General features: G+C 40.6%; 1 protein-coding gene across 5 annotated transcripts in view; it reads right to left on the reverse strand.

Annotated features, from left to right (window-relative positions):
• Positions 1-13,871: 13,871 nt before the first annotated feature.
• Positions 13,872-18,481, reverse strand: part of cdc42se2 (CDC42 small effector 2) — a 193,511-nt gene continuing 188,901 nt past the window's right edge. For all 5 annotated transcript variants that reach the window (XM_063068943.1, XM_063068945.1, XM_063068944.1 and 2 more), the window contains exon 5: positions 13,872-15,818. The gene's annotated coding sequence lies outside the window, so the exon portion shown is untranslated. The remainder of the gene's footprint in view (positions 15,819-18,481) is intronic.

Raw genomic sequence — 18,481 nt, forward strand, 5'->3', positions numbered from 1 at the left:
GAGAATTAATGTTTCATTTCAAAGATCTTTCATCAGCACTGGCAAAAGTCTTTGCCCTAAAAATTAGCCTTTTTTTTCTCTCGATCAAAACTGTCATTTCTTAGGTTTGATGTTTCTATGGCATTCAGTTTGTATTTAATTCCTGTAATGATGTGTGATCCTTCCTTTCCTGTTGCTAAATTTAAGTATTTTAGTAAATCACAAACCAATAGGAGTTTAAGATTCTTGACATTGACACTTTCTCTGGACCCATATCTTCAGAACCATTTCCTTCACCTCACTTGGTCTCTGCATTATTCTGCAGTTGTCCGTGTGATTGCTAACTGTGCAATTCAGGTAATTTTCAGCATGACATCATGCCCAATGTAGTTGGTGTCTTCTATACTGTCTTTTCAAAGACAGGAACACTCTAATTCGTGCATCTAATATGTGTTAGCCATTTTCAACACCTTAATTCTTCCCTTCCAGCCCTTCACAAAAAAACATCTTGCATATTGCAGGAAATACAGTAATGCATAGCAGATTGTGAAAATATACAAACAGTTCACAACTAATCCTGGGAGACTGCTTGCAATATGAAATTATTAACTTTACCTGCCTCCATAGGGATCTTTTTACTGATATAATTACAGATTTCAGAAATATTTAATTTCAATATGTTTCAGTATGCTAGAAACCCGAGTCATTTATTGGTAACATGTGATATGAAAATGAAGCCAAATTAGATCCCTGTAGACTATTTAACAGAACAAATTAATCTATAATTTTATTTTTATAGCATGAAGCTCAAAAAGTCACATCAAAGACTTTTAAGAAAATATTAGAAATACACAATGAGTTTTAAACTTCTAAAAACTGCCAGCTTTTAATAAAACGGCAACGAGGTCCTGATAGGATAAGGAATATTGCAATTCTACATCTATTTTATGTCAGTTGAAGAATGGTGTAGATCTCAAAGAGTTCCTCAATCTTAAGTGTGTTTTTGAAAGTGCAAGAGCCATCTTTGTCAATTGAAAACCAATGTATCTTCTGATTTAAGCTGTTTTGTCTGTTTTATGATTTATTCCACTATCATTGGCTAACTCTTCTCAGGAGAAAGGAGAGATTTGAAAAATAGTCCTTCAGTTTGGTCCCATTCAATAACACTGCAACAGGTGAGTCAGAGTGTGATGCATTCTGCTTACAGCCATGAAGACAGGGATATTTTCTTCCACTATACCAGGTCTGCAATGGGGCACCAAGCACAGCTTTGGCTGTTGGTTCTCCACTTCAAGAAAACTTGCTGTTTGGAACCGCTTGCAGAAGTTTGGATTGAGATTCAGATTCATTTATTAACTCCAAGGATATCAAAGCATGCAGTGAAATATGTTATTTGCATTAATAACTAACTAATCTACAAGCAGCCGTCAGGTATCGCCACAAATTCCAGTGCTAACATAGCACGCCCACAGTGTTCAGCAGAACACAGCAACAACAGCAAAACAAACCCCTTTCCTCCCCACCTACCCACTCACACACATAGACTGACCTCCAACCTCCAGGACAGGCTGCCTCCAGTCCTTGGCTCAGGACACTGAGCCTCTAACTTCCAGTCTCTGTATTGGACTTGCAGTCGTAGACTCACAAACATCGAGTCTCCGTCCTCCAGGCACGCGGACCTGGGCTTCAGCTTTCGGACCTCGACCTCAAAGTTGCTGGCCTTTGACTGCAAAGCACTTCGACCTTGACTCTGACCACTGGCTCCTGTCCCGAACCTCTAACTTCCAGCCATTCCCGTGCCTAGACCCAAACCTGTCCCCTAACTCCCTGTGCTGTACCCAAAACGATCCCGATGAACCCCAAATGGAACGGGGATCTTGGGATGCAGCCACGGCCCCAATGAGACCTGTGCTGCCTCAGGAGTTGAGGGTGGATGTGGGGATTATGAGGTGTGACCTCAGCCAGCACTATCCTCCCAAGTTTGCCGAATTACAAAGCTTGGGGCCATACCCAAGCAGTGGTTAGCCAAAGAAACACTGTTAAAACAAGCTTGTACTAAAAGAAAGGTAAATACATTATAAAGATTATTTTTATATGGCATGAAATTCCTTACAACTTGTTTTGCCTGATCATACCTGCTGAAAGCAGTTAACAAACCACAGAGAGGTTTCACAGCAAAGACTCTTCATGATAATGATCCCATGATTGCTACATCATCCTTTCCATATTTAACTTTGATTACTTCACCAGATTTGCACTCCTGCCAGAAAGCTGTTGCATTGCGAGCAGAGTCTCAGTAACTTTCCCTTTCTGGTGTAAACCCTTACTTTGTAGGTTATCCACTTGCTGAGGCCAAACATGCCCTCTGCAGTTGAGCACATTTGGCTCATTCAGATTTATAAATGAATGGGAAGTGGGATCATTTTTCACCAGGCATTTTTCAACGTAACTCTGAAGTGGGTTGAATTCCCAGAGGCCAGCGGATTAAGGGTGTGGGTCAGGTACTTATCCGTAGTTTGATTTGCAATCTGCAGTGAGCCAACTCCTTGAGTAATTTCTTCATGTGCCAGCAATCTACTCTTGATGTAACATGATCAGCTATCCCAAACTCATTGTCCTTTGACTTCAAAAAAAATGAGCGCAGCCCTCTGTAAGTTAGAGTAACACACACAAGATGCTGGAGGAACCCAGCAGGTCAGGGCGACATCTATGGAAAGGAATAAACAGTTGATATTTTGGGCCAAGACCCTTTATCAGGACTGGAAAGGAATGAGGAAGAAGCCAGAATGAGAAAATGGGGGGGGGGGGGAGGAGTACAAGCTAGAAGGTGCTAGGTGTAGCCAGGTGAGGGGGTAGGTAAGTGGGTGGGAAGAAGGATGAAGTAAAACCGGGGAAGTGAAAGGTGGAAAAGGCTAATGGCTGAAAAAGAAGGAATCTGATAGGAGACGAGAATAGACCATGGAAGGAAGGGAAGGAGGAGGGGCACTAAAGGAAGAAGAGAAATAAGAAGGGTGCCAGAATGGGGAATGGAAGAAAAGGGAAGGAGAAGGGGAAAATTACCTCTCTTACTTCCACTATAAGTTAAGAAGTGTTTGCCACACTTTTTTTGCATTTGTAATGAACTGATTTTTTTTTAAAAGCAGGTACGCAGAAAAAGATGTGAAAACAAGAAAACTGTACACTTAAGGCAGATAAACAAAGAACCTATTCTACTGATTACAGTCTTTGCTGTTTTAAAACCTTATGTGTTTGAACTGCATAAAACCCATAAGGACATCCACAGGGGAAAGAAAATGGACAAGGAGGAAACTATCCATCTTCAAGTAACAACAGAAAAGAATGGCTTAGTGATTGGGCATATAGTGCAAGCCTTAGGAAATGGTTTGTGTTAGCTACCAATGTTCTGTTAAACAGATGCTCCTGCAGGACAGTCAACTAATTTTAGTATGATTGGTACATTTGATTTCTAGTAGATAAATCTTGTAAACGACCAATGTTTTTGTGAAGTGAAGCATTTTACAATTAGACCCTTTAGAACCACTTCAAAAGACTCCAAAAACATATCCTGGCCCAAATTGGTCATGAGTGAAAATCTTACTGCCATCATACAACAGATGTCTGGCGGAGGAGATTCATGTACACCATACTTGTTCAAAGTCTCAAGAACTGTGTCAGCTACAACCCAAAAATACCTGTGACATTTCTCAGTACAGATGGCAGATGATGAAATCTGTGAACATCACAAATCCACAAAGCTTTTCTTAAAACTTTCAACAATTTTAAATACTGTGGAAGTCAGAGTGCACAATCAGAACTCTTCCATATGGAAAATATGAAAAAAACTTGTGTAGAACTTTCAAGTTCTTGGAAGGAATTCTGAGAGAAATGCAGGAACTGTGACAGGGAGAAAGAGAATAATAAATACAATCTTGGTTATTAGTTGTTTACACACTTACTTATGGGAAAACTAGATGCAGAGTTACAAAAGGGGAAAGTGTAGACCTGTAAAACTTCATCCTAGTATTTCATAGAAACATAGAAAATAGGTGCAGGAGTAGGCCATTCGGCCCTTCGAGCCTGCACCGCCATTCAGTATGATCATGGCTGATCATCCAACTCAGAACCCTGCACCAGCCTTCCCGCCATCCCCCCGATCCCTTTAGCCACAAGGGCCATATCTAACTCCCTCTTAAATATAGCCAATGAACTGGCCTCAACTGTTTCCTGTGGCAGAGAAGTCCACAGATTCACCACTATCTGTGTGAAGAAGTTTTTCCTAATCTCGGTCCTAAAAGGCTTCCCCTTTATCCTCAATCTGTGACCACTCATTCTGGACTTCCCCAACATCGGGAACAATCTTCCTGCATCTAGCCTGTCCAATCCCTTTAGGATTTTATACGTTTCAATCAGATCCCCCCTCAATCTTCTAAATTCCAACGAGTATAAGCCTAGTTCATCCAGTCTTTCATCATATGAAAGTCATGCCATCCCAGGAATCAATCTGGTGAACCTTCTTTGTACTCCCTCTATGGCAAGGATGTCTTTCCTCAGATTAGGGGACCAAAACTACACACAATACTCCAGGTGTGGTCTCACCAAGGCCTTGCACAACTGCAGTAGTACCTCCCTGCTCCTGTACTTGAATCCTCTCACTATAAATGCCAGCATACCGTTCGCCTTTTTCACCGCCTGCTGTACCTACATGCCCACTTTCAATGACTGGTGTATAATGACACCCAGGTCTCGTTGCACCTCCCCTTTTCCTAATTGGCCACCATTCAGATAATAACCTGTTTTCCTGTTTTTGCCACCAAAGTGGATAACTTCACATTTATCCACATTAAATTGCACCTGCCATGAATTTGCCCACTCACCTAACCTATCCAAGTCACCCTGCAATCTCTTAGCATCCTCCTCACAGCTAACACTGCCGCCTAGCTTCGTGTCATCCGCAAACTTGGAGTTGCTGCATTTAATTCCCTCATCCAAGTCATTAATATATATTGTAAACAACTGGGGTCCCAGCACTGAGCCTTGCAGTACCCCACTAGTCACTGCCTGCCATTCTGAAAAGGTCCCGTTTATTCCCACTCTTTGCTTCCTGTCTGCCAACCAATTCTCTATCCACATCAATACCTTACCCCCAATACCGTGTGCTTTAAGTTTGCACACTAATCTCCTGTGTGGGACATTGTCAAAATCCTTTTGAAAATCCAAATATACCACATCCACTGGTTCTCCCCTATCCACTCTACTAGTTACATCCTCAAAAAATTCTATGAGGTTCGTCAGACATGACTTTGCTTTCACAAATCCATGCTGACTTTGTCCGATGATTTTGCCGCTTTCCAAATGTGCTGTTATCACATCTTTGATAACTGACTCTAGCAGTTTCCCCACCACTGATGTTAGGCTAACCAGTCTATAATTTCCCAGTTTCTCTCTCCCTCCTTTTTTAAAAAGTGGGGTTACATTAGCCACCCTCCAATCCTCAGGAACTAGTCCAGAATCTAAAGTGTTTTGAAAAATTATCACTAATGCATCCCCTATTTCTTGGGCTACTTCCTTAAGCACTCTGGGATGCAGACCATCTGGCCCTGGGGATTTATCTGCCTTTAATCCCTTCAATTTACCTAACACCACTTCCCTATTAACATGTATTTCCCTCAGTTCCTCCATCTCACTGGACCCTCTGTCCCCTACTATTTCCGGAAGATTATTTATGTCCTCCTTAGTGAAGACAGAACCAAAGTAATTATTCAGTTGGTCTGCCATGTCCTTGCTACCCATAATCAATTCACCTTTTTCTGTCTGTAGGGGACCTACATTTGTCTTAACCAATCTTTTTCTTTTCACATATCTATAAAAGCTTTTACCGTCAGTTTTTATGTTCCCTGCCAGTTTTCGTATAGCTTTGTCTATTAAACAAAAGCTATGTGCAAAAAGTGTAACGTATAGGTTCAGGTTTACATGGTTCAGTGGTTTACAGTGGCAAAGGAGCATGATTATGAAATGCTTGGGGACTGACCATAGATATTGTAGGTGGAAAAAGAGATCTATTAGCAATATAATATAGAAATTCAATGATTCAGTTGGCAATGTTTTGATATTTATAAGGAACTTAGAGCAACATAGATTAATAATAATGATTGGAGATAATCAATATTAACAGGATTGAAATGACCATTTTGCAATTGATTTGTAATCGTGGTAACATTTTTTGTATCTCCTTTTATTTTATAACCCAACTTAACTGAATGTCTAGGGTTAATTTTTTTTTGTTCTTGCTTCTGTAGGCTACATTGGATGATTCAGTCACAACAAACAAAAGAAAAATGGCACCAACTGGGTTTAAGGAAACATACACAATTTTCCTTCCACTTAAGTTAATGGATATTCAATTGGCTGGGCTCCATAAAGGATATGAGCTTCTCCTTCTCTGACTTAACTGCATTCTTTCGAGTAACACCACTCAACAGCACCACATTCATGAACATGAAAATCTACCTCATACCACTGAACAACCAAAATCCAAAGGTTTAGGAACAAAAAAACAGACATTTACTTTTCTGAAAAAACAGCAGGTTGTATCGCTGCATAAAAGAGTTTGAGTCACACTGGATCAAATAACTACATTGCAACAATCCACAGTTTGAAAACTACTGGAATTGAGCATAAGGCATCTTTTTGAATAAATGTGTTTACACATATGGTTTCCCTAAACACCGGGACCTTTCCAGAATGCAAGAGACTGTAATTGAACATGGAAGCAGCATACCTTCATGACAAAAATAAATGGAGCTACTTTAAATTTAAAATAGTACTTGCTGAGACCCTGTAGAAAGAATTACAAAATGAAATTGTTCCTGTAGGCTCCCTCACTGGTACTCCTGTCTAAACTTTGATTCCTTTAGGCTGCAGTTTAAAAGCAGCAGCTATTTTAATGCAAGCAGCATATTTAGTGAGGGAAATTAGCACATGACTAACAGAATGGTGAAATATTACACAGGAGCATTTGCAATACCATTTACCATCACTTTATAAAACCAGTTTCCTTTCTTTGGAGAAGTCCCCATTCTCCTTTATCCCCCAAAATTTAAAAAAGGTGTATTATATTTTATTTCTAACAAGTGAGGATGTCTTTCCAGAATTGACTGGGCTGTGTGTCTGAGTCTAAATCAAAGTTCTATGGTTTGTCTCATTTTATTCCTTTTAATGTCATTTTTAAATCATTTTGATACAAATGAATAATGTACGAGACTCATACTTTATGCTATGGGTCTAGAATTGCACACAAAAAAGGATGCAGATTCTTTTCTGCTAAGCAAGCCTAGCTGGGTTTTGTAACAGCATAGTATCTTTTTATTCCAGTCTTAATGAATAAACTGGATTTAAATTTCTTCACGGCTGTATTTGAACCCCAGTCAAACTCAGTTATTCAGGCTTCAGTTACTTGTCCACTAACAAAACGACTGTCTTCCATTTGCATAATCAAAACCATCAGCCATGCCTTTGTTCTTTCTGGGCATAACTATTCCAATGTGCCCCTATCTGCACCTCCTTATCGTGCGTAAGATCACCTGAGACTTGGCTGTGCATATCCCAGATTTTGTTCTTCCATTATTCCTTTGCTTACTGACCTAGACCAGTTCCAAGTTCAACAACATTCTGCCTTTCAAATTGCTCCATGGTCTTGCCCCTCTCTATCTCCTAAATTTTTTTAGGCGATCGATCTTTGATAACTGCACTCCTGACTGATTTTGAGCTCCTAATTACCTTACTATTGTTGCCTGTGTCTTTCACTGACCAGTCTTAATCTGTGGTATTTTTTAAATAATTTTTCTCTTTCCTCCTATAAGACTGGAAGATGAATTTCATTCCTTATACTGCATATAGTGCTAGCAATTAATTTGATCCCCCTCTCAAAAATTATGAAATTGGCTCAAAATACATTGGAATTTGCTAGGGTGATTAATTCAAACAATCATGCCCTAAAATGGGTTCTGTGTGTTTCCCAAAGGGATACATTCAACTGAGCATAACTTGCAACAACTCACTGTCAGCAGTCTGGGAAGGTACACTTTTCCATGAAAACCAACTAGCAGAAATATGCATAATGACTGTATTAGAGAAGGGAAACTGTTGGGGAGGAGGGTACCTCTTCATGTATTAAATGGGTGACCCCTTATCCTAAGACAATGCTCTTTAGCTCTAGCTTTCCATACTAAAGGAAATATCCTCTCATTGTGTCATTAGATTATCCCATCCCCTAAACTAATAATCTCTCTTCATTTTCCATTCACCTCTGCAAAATGCCCAGGGCATTTTATATGGTGAATAATTGCTCTTTCCTCCCTGAAATATTCAATATTTTATGCTGATAAATAACAATCTTTTCTCAAGAACAGAGGTAGTTGTCGTGCTAACTGTTGCCAGTACAGCTCAGCTCAGCTCAGGGTGCTTACCTCTAATTTTATTTCATCAAAGCTCAAAATGAATTCATGATCAATTGCCTCAGTCTAAGCCTAACCATTTGATTGATTTTAACTCAGAATTTTAATTCAGAATCCCAGATTTTCATTAAGCCTTTTTGCTAATAAATACCCACTCAAGTATCAGTACAAATACTGGCACCCAAGTTGCACTCCGAAGGCTGGAACTCCAAAATCATTATAATGCCGTAGAAGAGTGGATTTTTAAAAATACTTTGATGTTTACACTTAGCGATATATTTGTGTTGTCAGTTGGGGAATATTGCATGGAAGTAAATGCTCACCTACCTTTGAGCTCACCTGATGAGTTTTGATAAAGGCTTTCAGCCTGTGGCAAAACTGTTTACTTCCTCTACAGATGCTGCCTGACTGACTGGTTGAGTTCCTCCAGCATTGTATGTGTGTGCTGCTCAAGATTTCCAGCATCTCTCAGATCTCTTGTGTCACCCAATACAGTACTCCATTCATTTGAGTACATGCAACACAGGCAGCTACAATGAACTAACGTTGTGCTCATGTAATTAGGTCAAAAAGATGTGGAAACTGGAAATCGGAAACAAAAACAGATTGATGGAAGCACTGAGGAAAGTTAGGCAGGATCGGAGCAAAACAGAGCTGCAATGCAAAGTCACAGACCCCTCACGAGAACAGCAAAAGTGAGAAGACATGGCCCTTTAAGGAGGAGGTGGAGAGAACAGGGGGGATGTCTGTGATAGGATGCAGATCAAAGCTGCCAAGGTAACATTTATTTTCAAAAATGGACATAAAAGAAAGATAAAAAGAAACAAATAATGCCACAGTTGTGGAGAGAGTGCATTAATATAGTTCTCTTAAGCATCAAAGCTAGATGGAGGATGAAGTACAATTCCTCAGGCTACCCTCCCTTTGACTTTATCACAGACAATGCAGGAAATACTCAGTAAGTCAGGCAGCCTCTGTGGAAAGAGTAACTGAGTTACTTTCACTCTCCATTGGCACAACTTGATCTGCTGCATATTTCCAGAATTTTCTTTTATTTCAACTTTCAGGCATCTGCAGTGTTTTGATTTCCATCCTCTTTGACCTGTCAAGCTTTAACGTTATTCCAATGATGCCAAATGTATCTTCTTCTGAACTGCAAACAAGAGAAAATCTGCAGATGCTGGAAATTCACGCGACACACACAAAATGCTGGAGGAGCTCAGCAGGCCAGGCAGCATCTATGGAAAAGAGTGCAGTCAACGTTTCGGGCAGTCTCGGCCCAAAACGTCGACTGTACTCTTTTCCAGAGATGCTGCCTGGTCAGCCGAGTTTATCTAGCACTTTGTGTGTTGCTTCTTCCATCGAGGTCTGTTGAAGCTGTTAGGACTAATTATTGAATTTAACATTCATATATCGGTGGCTTATTTTACCCCCTCTCTCTCCATTGATATGGCTGCATCCCTCTGTTTCAATTTATCTAAGTTTCTCTAACTGCCAGATTTGAAAGTAAATCTATAAATTTACTTTCACCAATTTAGCTCAGCCAACTGAGTTCCTCCAGCAGATTGCTTGTTACCTTGACAACTTTGGTATGCACCCTATCACACATTCCTTCTGTCCTCTGCTTCCTCTCTCTCCCTCCATAGTTGAAAGATGTTTGGTTTTCTCGCTCTGAAATGTCAACTCTGCCACTCTCCCAACGAACGTTGCTGGTCAAGAAAAATGCTTCCAGCTTTTGTTGCCTTGCATCTATAATCTGGCCCACTGTTCCAATTCCTTGCAACTGCCTTCAGTTTTATATTTTAAAAATATCTGTAGATTTTCCAGTGTGGTTTGTTTTCACTTGAAAGGTGCCACCAGTGGCTTCAGGATGTTTGCAAAAAAAAACCCTAAAACGTGCCAAAATTAAATTTGCTAGTGATACTCCAGGTTTCTTATGGGAATAAACTCATTTGCTCAGTCACAGCTCTTCATATTTGCTAACAGGAGAAAAGGCTGCAGATGCTGGAAATCCAAAGTCTCATCTGCCAAGAAGAGTGATCCCCATTGTCAGGAAAGACATTATCCCACAGGAGTAAGAAATCGTCCACAGCAATTAAATCTTTAGGCCTGAGCAGGACAATTTAAAATTTGCTATGCTGTGGATGTCTGTATATAGTAGTTGTATTGTACAGTATATTGTGTATATATAATTAAGATGCATTCTCCATTAAGTTGGAGTTTATAGTCAAGCAGGGAGGATGTTGTGTATTTAATATTTCAGTAAGATTTGAATAATTTTGTATATATGTTGTTTAAGCAGTCAATAAAATAAGAAATGGATTGAATTGCATATGTCATCACGCTACCATGTGATACGTGCGCACCTCGCTTAAAGTAAACTCGAGTTAGACTCGCGTCCCTGGACTCCTGTGTCCTCTTTTGAATTAGCTTAATGATTTGAAGTTACAAAACACATATACAAATCCCTATATTTATTTCTAATTCCATTTCCACATTCACAATTGCCTTCAATTTCAGGGATTCTTGATCAATAAACTTAAGGATTTTGGGAACACGTGCAGTTTTGATAAGTCCACATATTTCTCTTAGCCTGTCCTGGTCCAACCATGCAGATACAATGGCCAAGAAATATCACCAATGCCTCTACTTCCCTGGGAGGCTGAAGTAGTTTGACATCTGGCCTTTGACCCTGACCAATATTTATCAATGCATCATAGGAAACATCCTATCTGGATGCATCAGAGCTTAGTTTGGCAAACTCTCCACTGTGACAACAATGTTGTGGACACAGTTCAGCACATCACAGAAACCAGCCTCCCCTCCGTGGACTCTGTCCACACTTCTCGCCGCCTTGGGAAGGCAGCGAGCATAAAAAACTCACACCCGCCCTGGAATGTCCTCTTCTCTCCTCTCCCACAACATACCACAAAGCTTAAGGACCGCTTCTATCCTGCTGTTATGAGACTATTGAGTGATTCCCTGGCATGATAAGAATGGACTCTTGACCTCATAAAGTACCTCGTTATGACCTTGTCTACCCGCGCTGCACTTCCTCCGCAGCTGTTCCATTTTATTATGTATAGTTATTGTTTTATCTCAATGCACTGTGGAATGATTTGATCTGTATGAACAGTATGCAAGACGAGCTTTGCACTGTGTTTTGTTATAATCATGTGAAAATAATAACCAATTCCACCTGTGGTTCCTTGGCCTACTATCCCAGTTCCCGTTGTAATCTTAGATAACCTGCTTGACTGTCCACTACACTACCAATTTTGGCTTCATCCACAAAGCTGCTTATGGACTCCATTTATACTTGATGCAGAAGGTCAAGAGCTGACCACCACCCCTGGCAACACAGTGAGTCCTCAATTCTCTGTGGTGATGAATTGATCTTTATGAACAGTATTGCAAGACATGCTGTTCCATTTGTTTTTCAGTACATGGGACAACAATAAAGATACTGAAAGGGCTGATGGCCTTGTGCAGCTGGATCCTGGACAGATCACCAGCAGGCTGTAAGAGTGGGATCCCTCACCTCCAACCCTCTGACTCTCAATACAGGAGCCCCTCAGGACTGCGTACTGAGTCCCCACCTTTACCCCCTGTGTGCCCATGACTGTATCACCACCCACAGCTCCAATCTGCTAATTAAATTTACCGACGACACTACATTGGTTGGCCTTATCTCAAACAATAACGAGGTGGCTTACAGGGAAGAAGTCATCTCTCTGACACAGTGGTGTCAAGAAAACAACCTCTCCCTCAATGTCACAAAAACAAAGGAGCTGGTTGTGGATTACAGGAAAAATGGAGATGGGCTAACCCCTATTGACATCAATGCATCTGGGGTGGAGAGGGTAAACAGCTTCAAGTTCCTCAGCATTCACATCACCGAGGACCTCACATGGTCTGCACACACCAGCTGTGTGGTGAAAAAGGTACAACAGCAACCCTTTCACCTCAGACTGTTGAGAAAGTTTGAGAAAACTTTCTACAGGGGCACAACTGAGAGCATCCTGACTGGCTGCATCACTGCCTGGTATGGGAACTGTACCTCCCTTAATCGCAGGACTCTGCAGAGAGTTGTGCGGACAGCCCAGTGCATCTGTAGTTGTGAACTTCCCACTATTCAGGACATTTACAAGGACAGGTGTGTAAAAAGGGCCCTTAGGATCATTGGGGACCAAAGCCATCCCAACCACAATCTATTCCAGTTGCTATGAAGCCATAACGCAGCATAAAAGCCAAGACCAACAGGCTCCGGGACAGCCCCTTCCACCAGGTCATCAGACTGATGAACTCACGCTGACTTGAGTATACTCTATATTACACTGACTGTTCTATTTACTATAAATTACTATGATTGCATATTGCACATTTAGATGGAGATGTAACATTAAGATGTTTACTCCTCATGTATGTGAAGGATGTAAGAAATAAAGTCAATTCAATTCAATGAAGGGAAAACCAGGAAACCTAGCAACAAGGCGGAACCCATCACTACCCCGTCTTCCCTATACTTCCTCTGTTTCTGGAAGGATCAACAGGATCCTGAAGAAATACTGGATTATTACCATCCATAAACTCGTGAAGAAGATCAAGTCACAGCTCCTGCGGGTCATAGATGACGCGAGACTCAGGATGGCTGGCGTGTACAGGATTCCATGAATGAGGAGCAGCACGTATCAGCCAGCATGGTGGAAACCTACATCAAGCAGCACAGGAAGTCTATCCATTTGGGTTACCCGGAGAAATCAGCGGTAGCAGAACATTGCATTCACAATGGCCATAGGATTGACTTTGATGTCACAAAATTATTGTGCTGCGCCAATGGCTTTTGGGACCGTTTGGGGAAGGCAGCCACTTAAATAAAACCAGAGGAAAATTATTTTAATAAGGACAAAGTTCTCGCTCTAAAGAACTGGAATTCAATTGTAAACAAGGTGCAACTGTGGAAACCTCATTGGATGAGGACAAACCAAGCAGGAGGGACGGACAACGGTACAGTAGTATAAATACCATTGGACTAGATATACCCAGGCATTATTCCCAATGAAGATGGTAGAGTTTGTCATCAAAACATTGGTTATAATTGATACCTGTGCCCAGCTGGAGGCCCGAGAAGAGTTTATTCATAATAAACAGATTACTATAATTTGTTTTCTCATTTATCATGTGGTCAATCCTTGGTCATCAAACCTTCCCCACCCTCCCCCCATTGAATAGTTTCGTTTGTTTTATCAAGGGTGTATGAATAGTTCTTTGTCTGCGACTGTTCAGTTCCTGAACACATTGCAACAATGGAGTCAAAATTATAGCACTGAATTAGTTTCCATCACTGCAACAGACAGTGTGTTCTGTGCGGAAAGGAATTGTAAACAGTGTTGAGGCCAATGACTTCACTTACAGAACAAAGTGCACAAAATATGCAAGAGCAAATGACAAACTTTATTTTAATCTGATGTCACTTTTGAAACTATAAGCCATTGTAGACTAAACCAATTTCACTGAGGAACAACAAACATGTACAAAATTGTATGCATTATAAAAATAGGCTAAAACAACCTTTCAAATCTTATTTGGCAGGGTATTGCCTGCATGAGAATGATAAATTATATTTCAATTAATGGCTTGCTATGGCAGCACTAAGTGATGACAATTTACATACCCCTTTATATAACATTTACCACAGAGAGCTTAGAGGACCAGTACTGGGATGCATTCAGGTCATTCATAGCAACATAACCCAAAGGCTAGCAAGCCACAATATCCAGCTATTTCATTCAATTAATTATTAACCTACTCACTCATATTTCAAAAATACTTTATATCTCGATGTCAGACATTCGGTCACAATTTGTACTGCACTGCTCCATGTAAAAGCATTTCCCTATCCTTACACATTCATAGCATAGATTCTTGCAATTCAGTACCTAGCAAATTATTCTGGGTTCCAAAGACTGTGCACTAAAATACAAGCCCTAAAACTACTTAAAATATCACTTAAGTCACATTTCACAGAGTACGTTCTTGAGTAAAGCCAATGTTTTTGCCTACTGAAAAGATAATCTTGATTTAGCTTCTTGTTTTTTTTAAAACCATTAAACCATGCACAATTTACATTTATTATGAAACAGTGCAATATTAGTATATCACAGGTGAGTGGAATGGGAGGGAAAAAATATGCCCTTATAAACCTGAGCAAGGTATTTGCTTTCTTTCACTGGAAAGCGAAAGCCACCCTGTTGAACAGAATTTTCTCTGGTGTTTGTTCAGACAGCTCCCAACGTTGCCTGGAGCAACATACAGAATTCCATTGCCCCTGCTCCCCCCGGCAAACACTCCCACCCACCCCTCTCACACCCAACCGAGAAAGTTTATTTCTTTTAAAAGTTTGATATTCACCTAAAGAGCTGCAGAGAAAAGTCTACAAAATTGTACAGCAATTGATAAGGACTATACTCCTATTGTTGGCCAGTGTGTGAATTCAGGATCCAGGTATTTTGTTTAAACAGTTGCTGCAATATAACAAAATGGAGCTCTACCATTTTACTGCATCACAAGTGCAATTGGTTACTTGCTCATGGTCAAATGCATTTTTCTTTAATCCGTTCATATAAAATACAGGAGTATGCTGAATTGCACATTTACCACAAGCCATTATTTTTTTTAAAAATGCCAGTTAATGTATTCAGTTATTTTCAAGAGGTGTGTGATAAACAGAACAAAATGAGAAGTATGCAGGCAGGTAGGCTCAGGGATAAGGAGGCAGGCATCTGGCAAAACTGACATGCTGGTTAGAAACTTGTCAGCATTAGTATCATCATTCCGCCGCAACAAACACTTTGCCATTGGCTGAGCTACATCACATGCAGTCATTTACCATGCTGACTTACCTAGAGGGAGTGTGGTAATGTAATTGTGCTTTCAGGTTCCAGACCTTTAGACATTTTTCATTGCAAACTAACACTGAATTCAAAGGTAAATAAAAAGCATAATAAAAATGAAAAGAAAAAATGTTGCACATTTAAAGGATGGGCAAAATGAAATATATACAGTAATGATTCGCTCTGACACATGTAGACATCGAAGAGAAGAAAACGCTAAAATTCTATTTGTACTTTTTAAAAAAAATATGAGAAGCTACTGTATGTCCATGACTTCGGCAAAGATCAAATCCTTTCAAATCACTGCCTTGAGAAGGAGCAGTCCCAGTGATATCTTCAGAGCGGAATGGGAGACTCCAGCCAAATTGCCAAGGGAACAGGAGATGGGTTGTTGTAATGCTTTTCTCATCATGAAGAACTCAGAGAAGCAATCACCATAGTGAAAAGAGGGTGGGAGGGTTCGACAGGAAGAAATACATGAACTTGGAGGAATCTGTAAGGAAATAAATGGTGCATGGTGTTAGAATACAAACCATCTGATGAAGGTTTAATTCTTTAGGCAGATTACATGCGCAAGTACAAGGTCAGGCCAATATCAACTCCTTTTAACATAATACCAATGATGCTGAAACATGACCCAATATGGGTCAAAGGTTTAATCTATAAAGAGGAAGTGGTGGTAAACTTGGTGGAGAGGTCAGTTTTGCGTCAGTCATGAGATAATCGGCATCCGTTAGTCTTGTGAGACCATGGATTTGCGCCTTGGAAGATTTCCAGGGCGCAGGCCTGGGCAAAGTTGTATGGAAGGCCGGCCGTTGCCCGTGCTGCAAGTCTCTCCTCTCCATGCCACCGATGTTGTCCAAGGGAAGGGCACTAGGGCCGATACAGCTTGGCAATGGCGTCATCGCAGAGTAATGTGTGGTTAAGTGCCTTGCTCAAGGACACAACACGCTGCCTCAGCCGAGACTCGAAATAGCGACCTTCAGATCACTAGATCGATGCCTTAACCACTTCGCCACGCGCCAACACACCAGTCAGAGTGAAAGTAAATACGTGAGAGGCAGATTTCTGTGGGGGTTGCAGGTCCACAGGAGAGAACAGGAATTGGGGAGGGGTCAGGTAATCAACGGATTTAAAGGTAAGGGGTGAGGCTTTAAATCTGAGGCAAAGTAAATTCAAAATCATATTCCCGATGCTGTCTGTAAGAAGCTTGTCCAGCTCTCCTTGTGACCATGTGAGTTTACTCTGGGTGGTCCAGTTTCCTCCCGATTTCCAAAGATGTACAGGACAGTAGGTTAATTGGTTACATGGGTGTAATTGGGCAGCAAAGGCTTGTTGGGATGGAAGGACCTGTTACCATGCTCCATCTCCAAGTAACAAAATTATGAAAGGTGCAGTAAAGTACCTAGAACTTTGGATCAACCTCAGTGAAATTTGGGTGACTGGAATATAGTAAGGCTCAGTTAATCTGGCACTATCTGGTGGTACCAGGCTGACAGATTTTTCAGACTATCGGATGTTTTTCTAATTTTTCAAACATAATTTAAATTTACTTTTTAAAGATGTTACACAGTAAAATATCCAGTAAATCCAGTTTCAAGAGAACACAGGAAACAGAACCAAATTAGTTTCAAGGCAACTGCTGTTGAAAGCAGAATGTGGGAACCGGGGTGCTCCAGGGAATGTGACAACCAGCACTTGCTGAGCTAGATCCTGAATTATGGGGATTGCTGAATAGTCATTTAGCAGATTATCAGATTTTTTACGAAGGACCTGGAAGCATGGATTTGAGTATCAGCATCAAATGAATTGAGATGTGCCACGTCACAGAGGCCATCTTTAAGGAGGAAAGGATATGAAATTAGAAGCTCACCCTGGGATCCATTTGCAGATTAATGCTGAGAACTACATGGCTAGGGAAACATGGGAAGAAGAATTGAGTTGGTGGAGAAAGCGGAGTATATCCACACTGAGCGCAGTCTCCTTAGAGGTTAACTGGTAGGAATTCCAGCTAATCCAAAGCAGTCAAAAACAGAGAAGGGATCAGGACAGGGTGTATAAACTATGACCATCTAGAAAAGGTATGCACTTAATTTGAGATCAATAGAAGCTCAAAATTAAAGTTGTTTTCTAGAGCAAACTTTCCCATGACATGTTGTGAGCAGTTTTCTCTGTATAGGATATTATGTTCTGTACAAGCTTTTCCCTTCCCTTTTTCTCCTTCTGTTATTCATCACGTTTCCAAATAAGGAGATGGGTAGAGATATTGAGTCTGCTGCAACCTCTGTGACTAAGAAGGCAAGACTGAATGACTTCAGAGCAGAAGCATGGTTGCTTCAAAAACTCCACTGACTCTGTCTGCCCTTCCATCACTCTTCAAGGAGTCCAGCAGTAAGAGAGATAAAAATCTTCCCATGACTTAGTTAGCAAATAATCTGCCTGGAAACATTAGATGGGAAGGATGCTGGATCCACCCAAAAATTTGAGAAATTTTAGCTAATCTCAGCTGTGAGGAAAGGAGGAGTATTACAACTGGTCCCAGTTAATTCAGCTCAACTTCTGAGCAGCATTCAGCTGAGTACTCATCTAATGCTATTTGGAGGCGCAGTGAAGACACTGGATTAAAACAAAATACTTCAATGAGTTAAGGATGAATTAAAATTAAAGAAAGGAATAGAATTCCAATTTGAGTGCAGATTAATTGGGCTCGTGATGTTGTTCAAGGAGCCTTGCCATCTGGGTTCACACTTGAGCAATGCCCACTCCCATGTTGTGTCAGACAGTGCCTGGCCTTTGTGCTCTCATGTTCATGGAATCTGCTACTGGGAGAGGCAGTGAAAACACTGGACGAAAAAGAAAACACTTCGATAATTTATGAGTGAATTAAAGTTAAAGAAAGGATTGGAATAAAAATGTTCTATATTAACTTCTGGTTCACAAGGCTTCATGAACATAATTTCAATTTACAAATCGATGCATGTGAGATCAGGTGACAGGTGTTTCAAGTGAAGTTCCTAAGACAGCTCTCTAAATGGATTTTAGATTTTCCCAAACGATTTTCTAAATGATTTTCCCAAGTCTGTACCCACACGATTCCGAGTTCAAACCCAAGAATTTCTCTTCAAAGCCTCAGAGTGTATGGTGTACTCTTTATTG

This window comes from Mobula hypostoma, chromosome 16 (genome assembly GCF_963921235.1).
Source record: "Mobula hypostoma chromosome 16, sMobHyp1.1, whole genome shotgun sequence".
NCBI lineage: Eukaryota > Metazoa > Chordata > Chondrichthyes > Myliobatiformes > Myliobatidae > Mobula > Mobula hypostoma.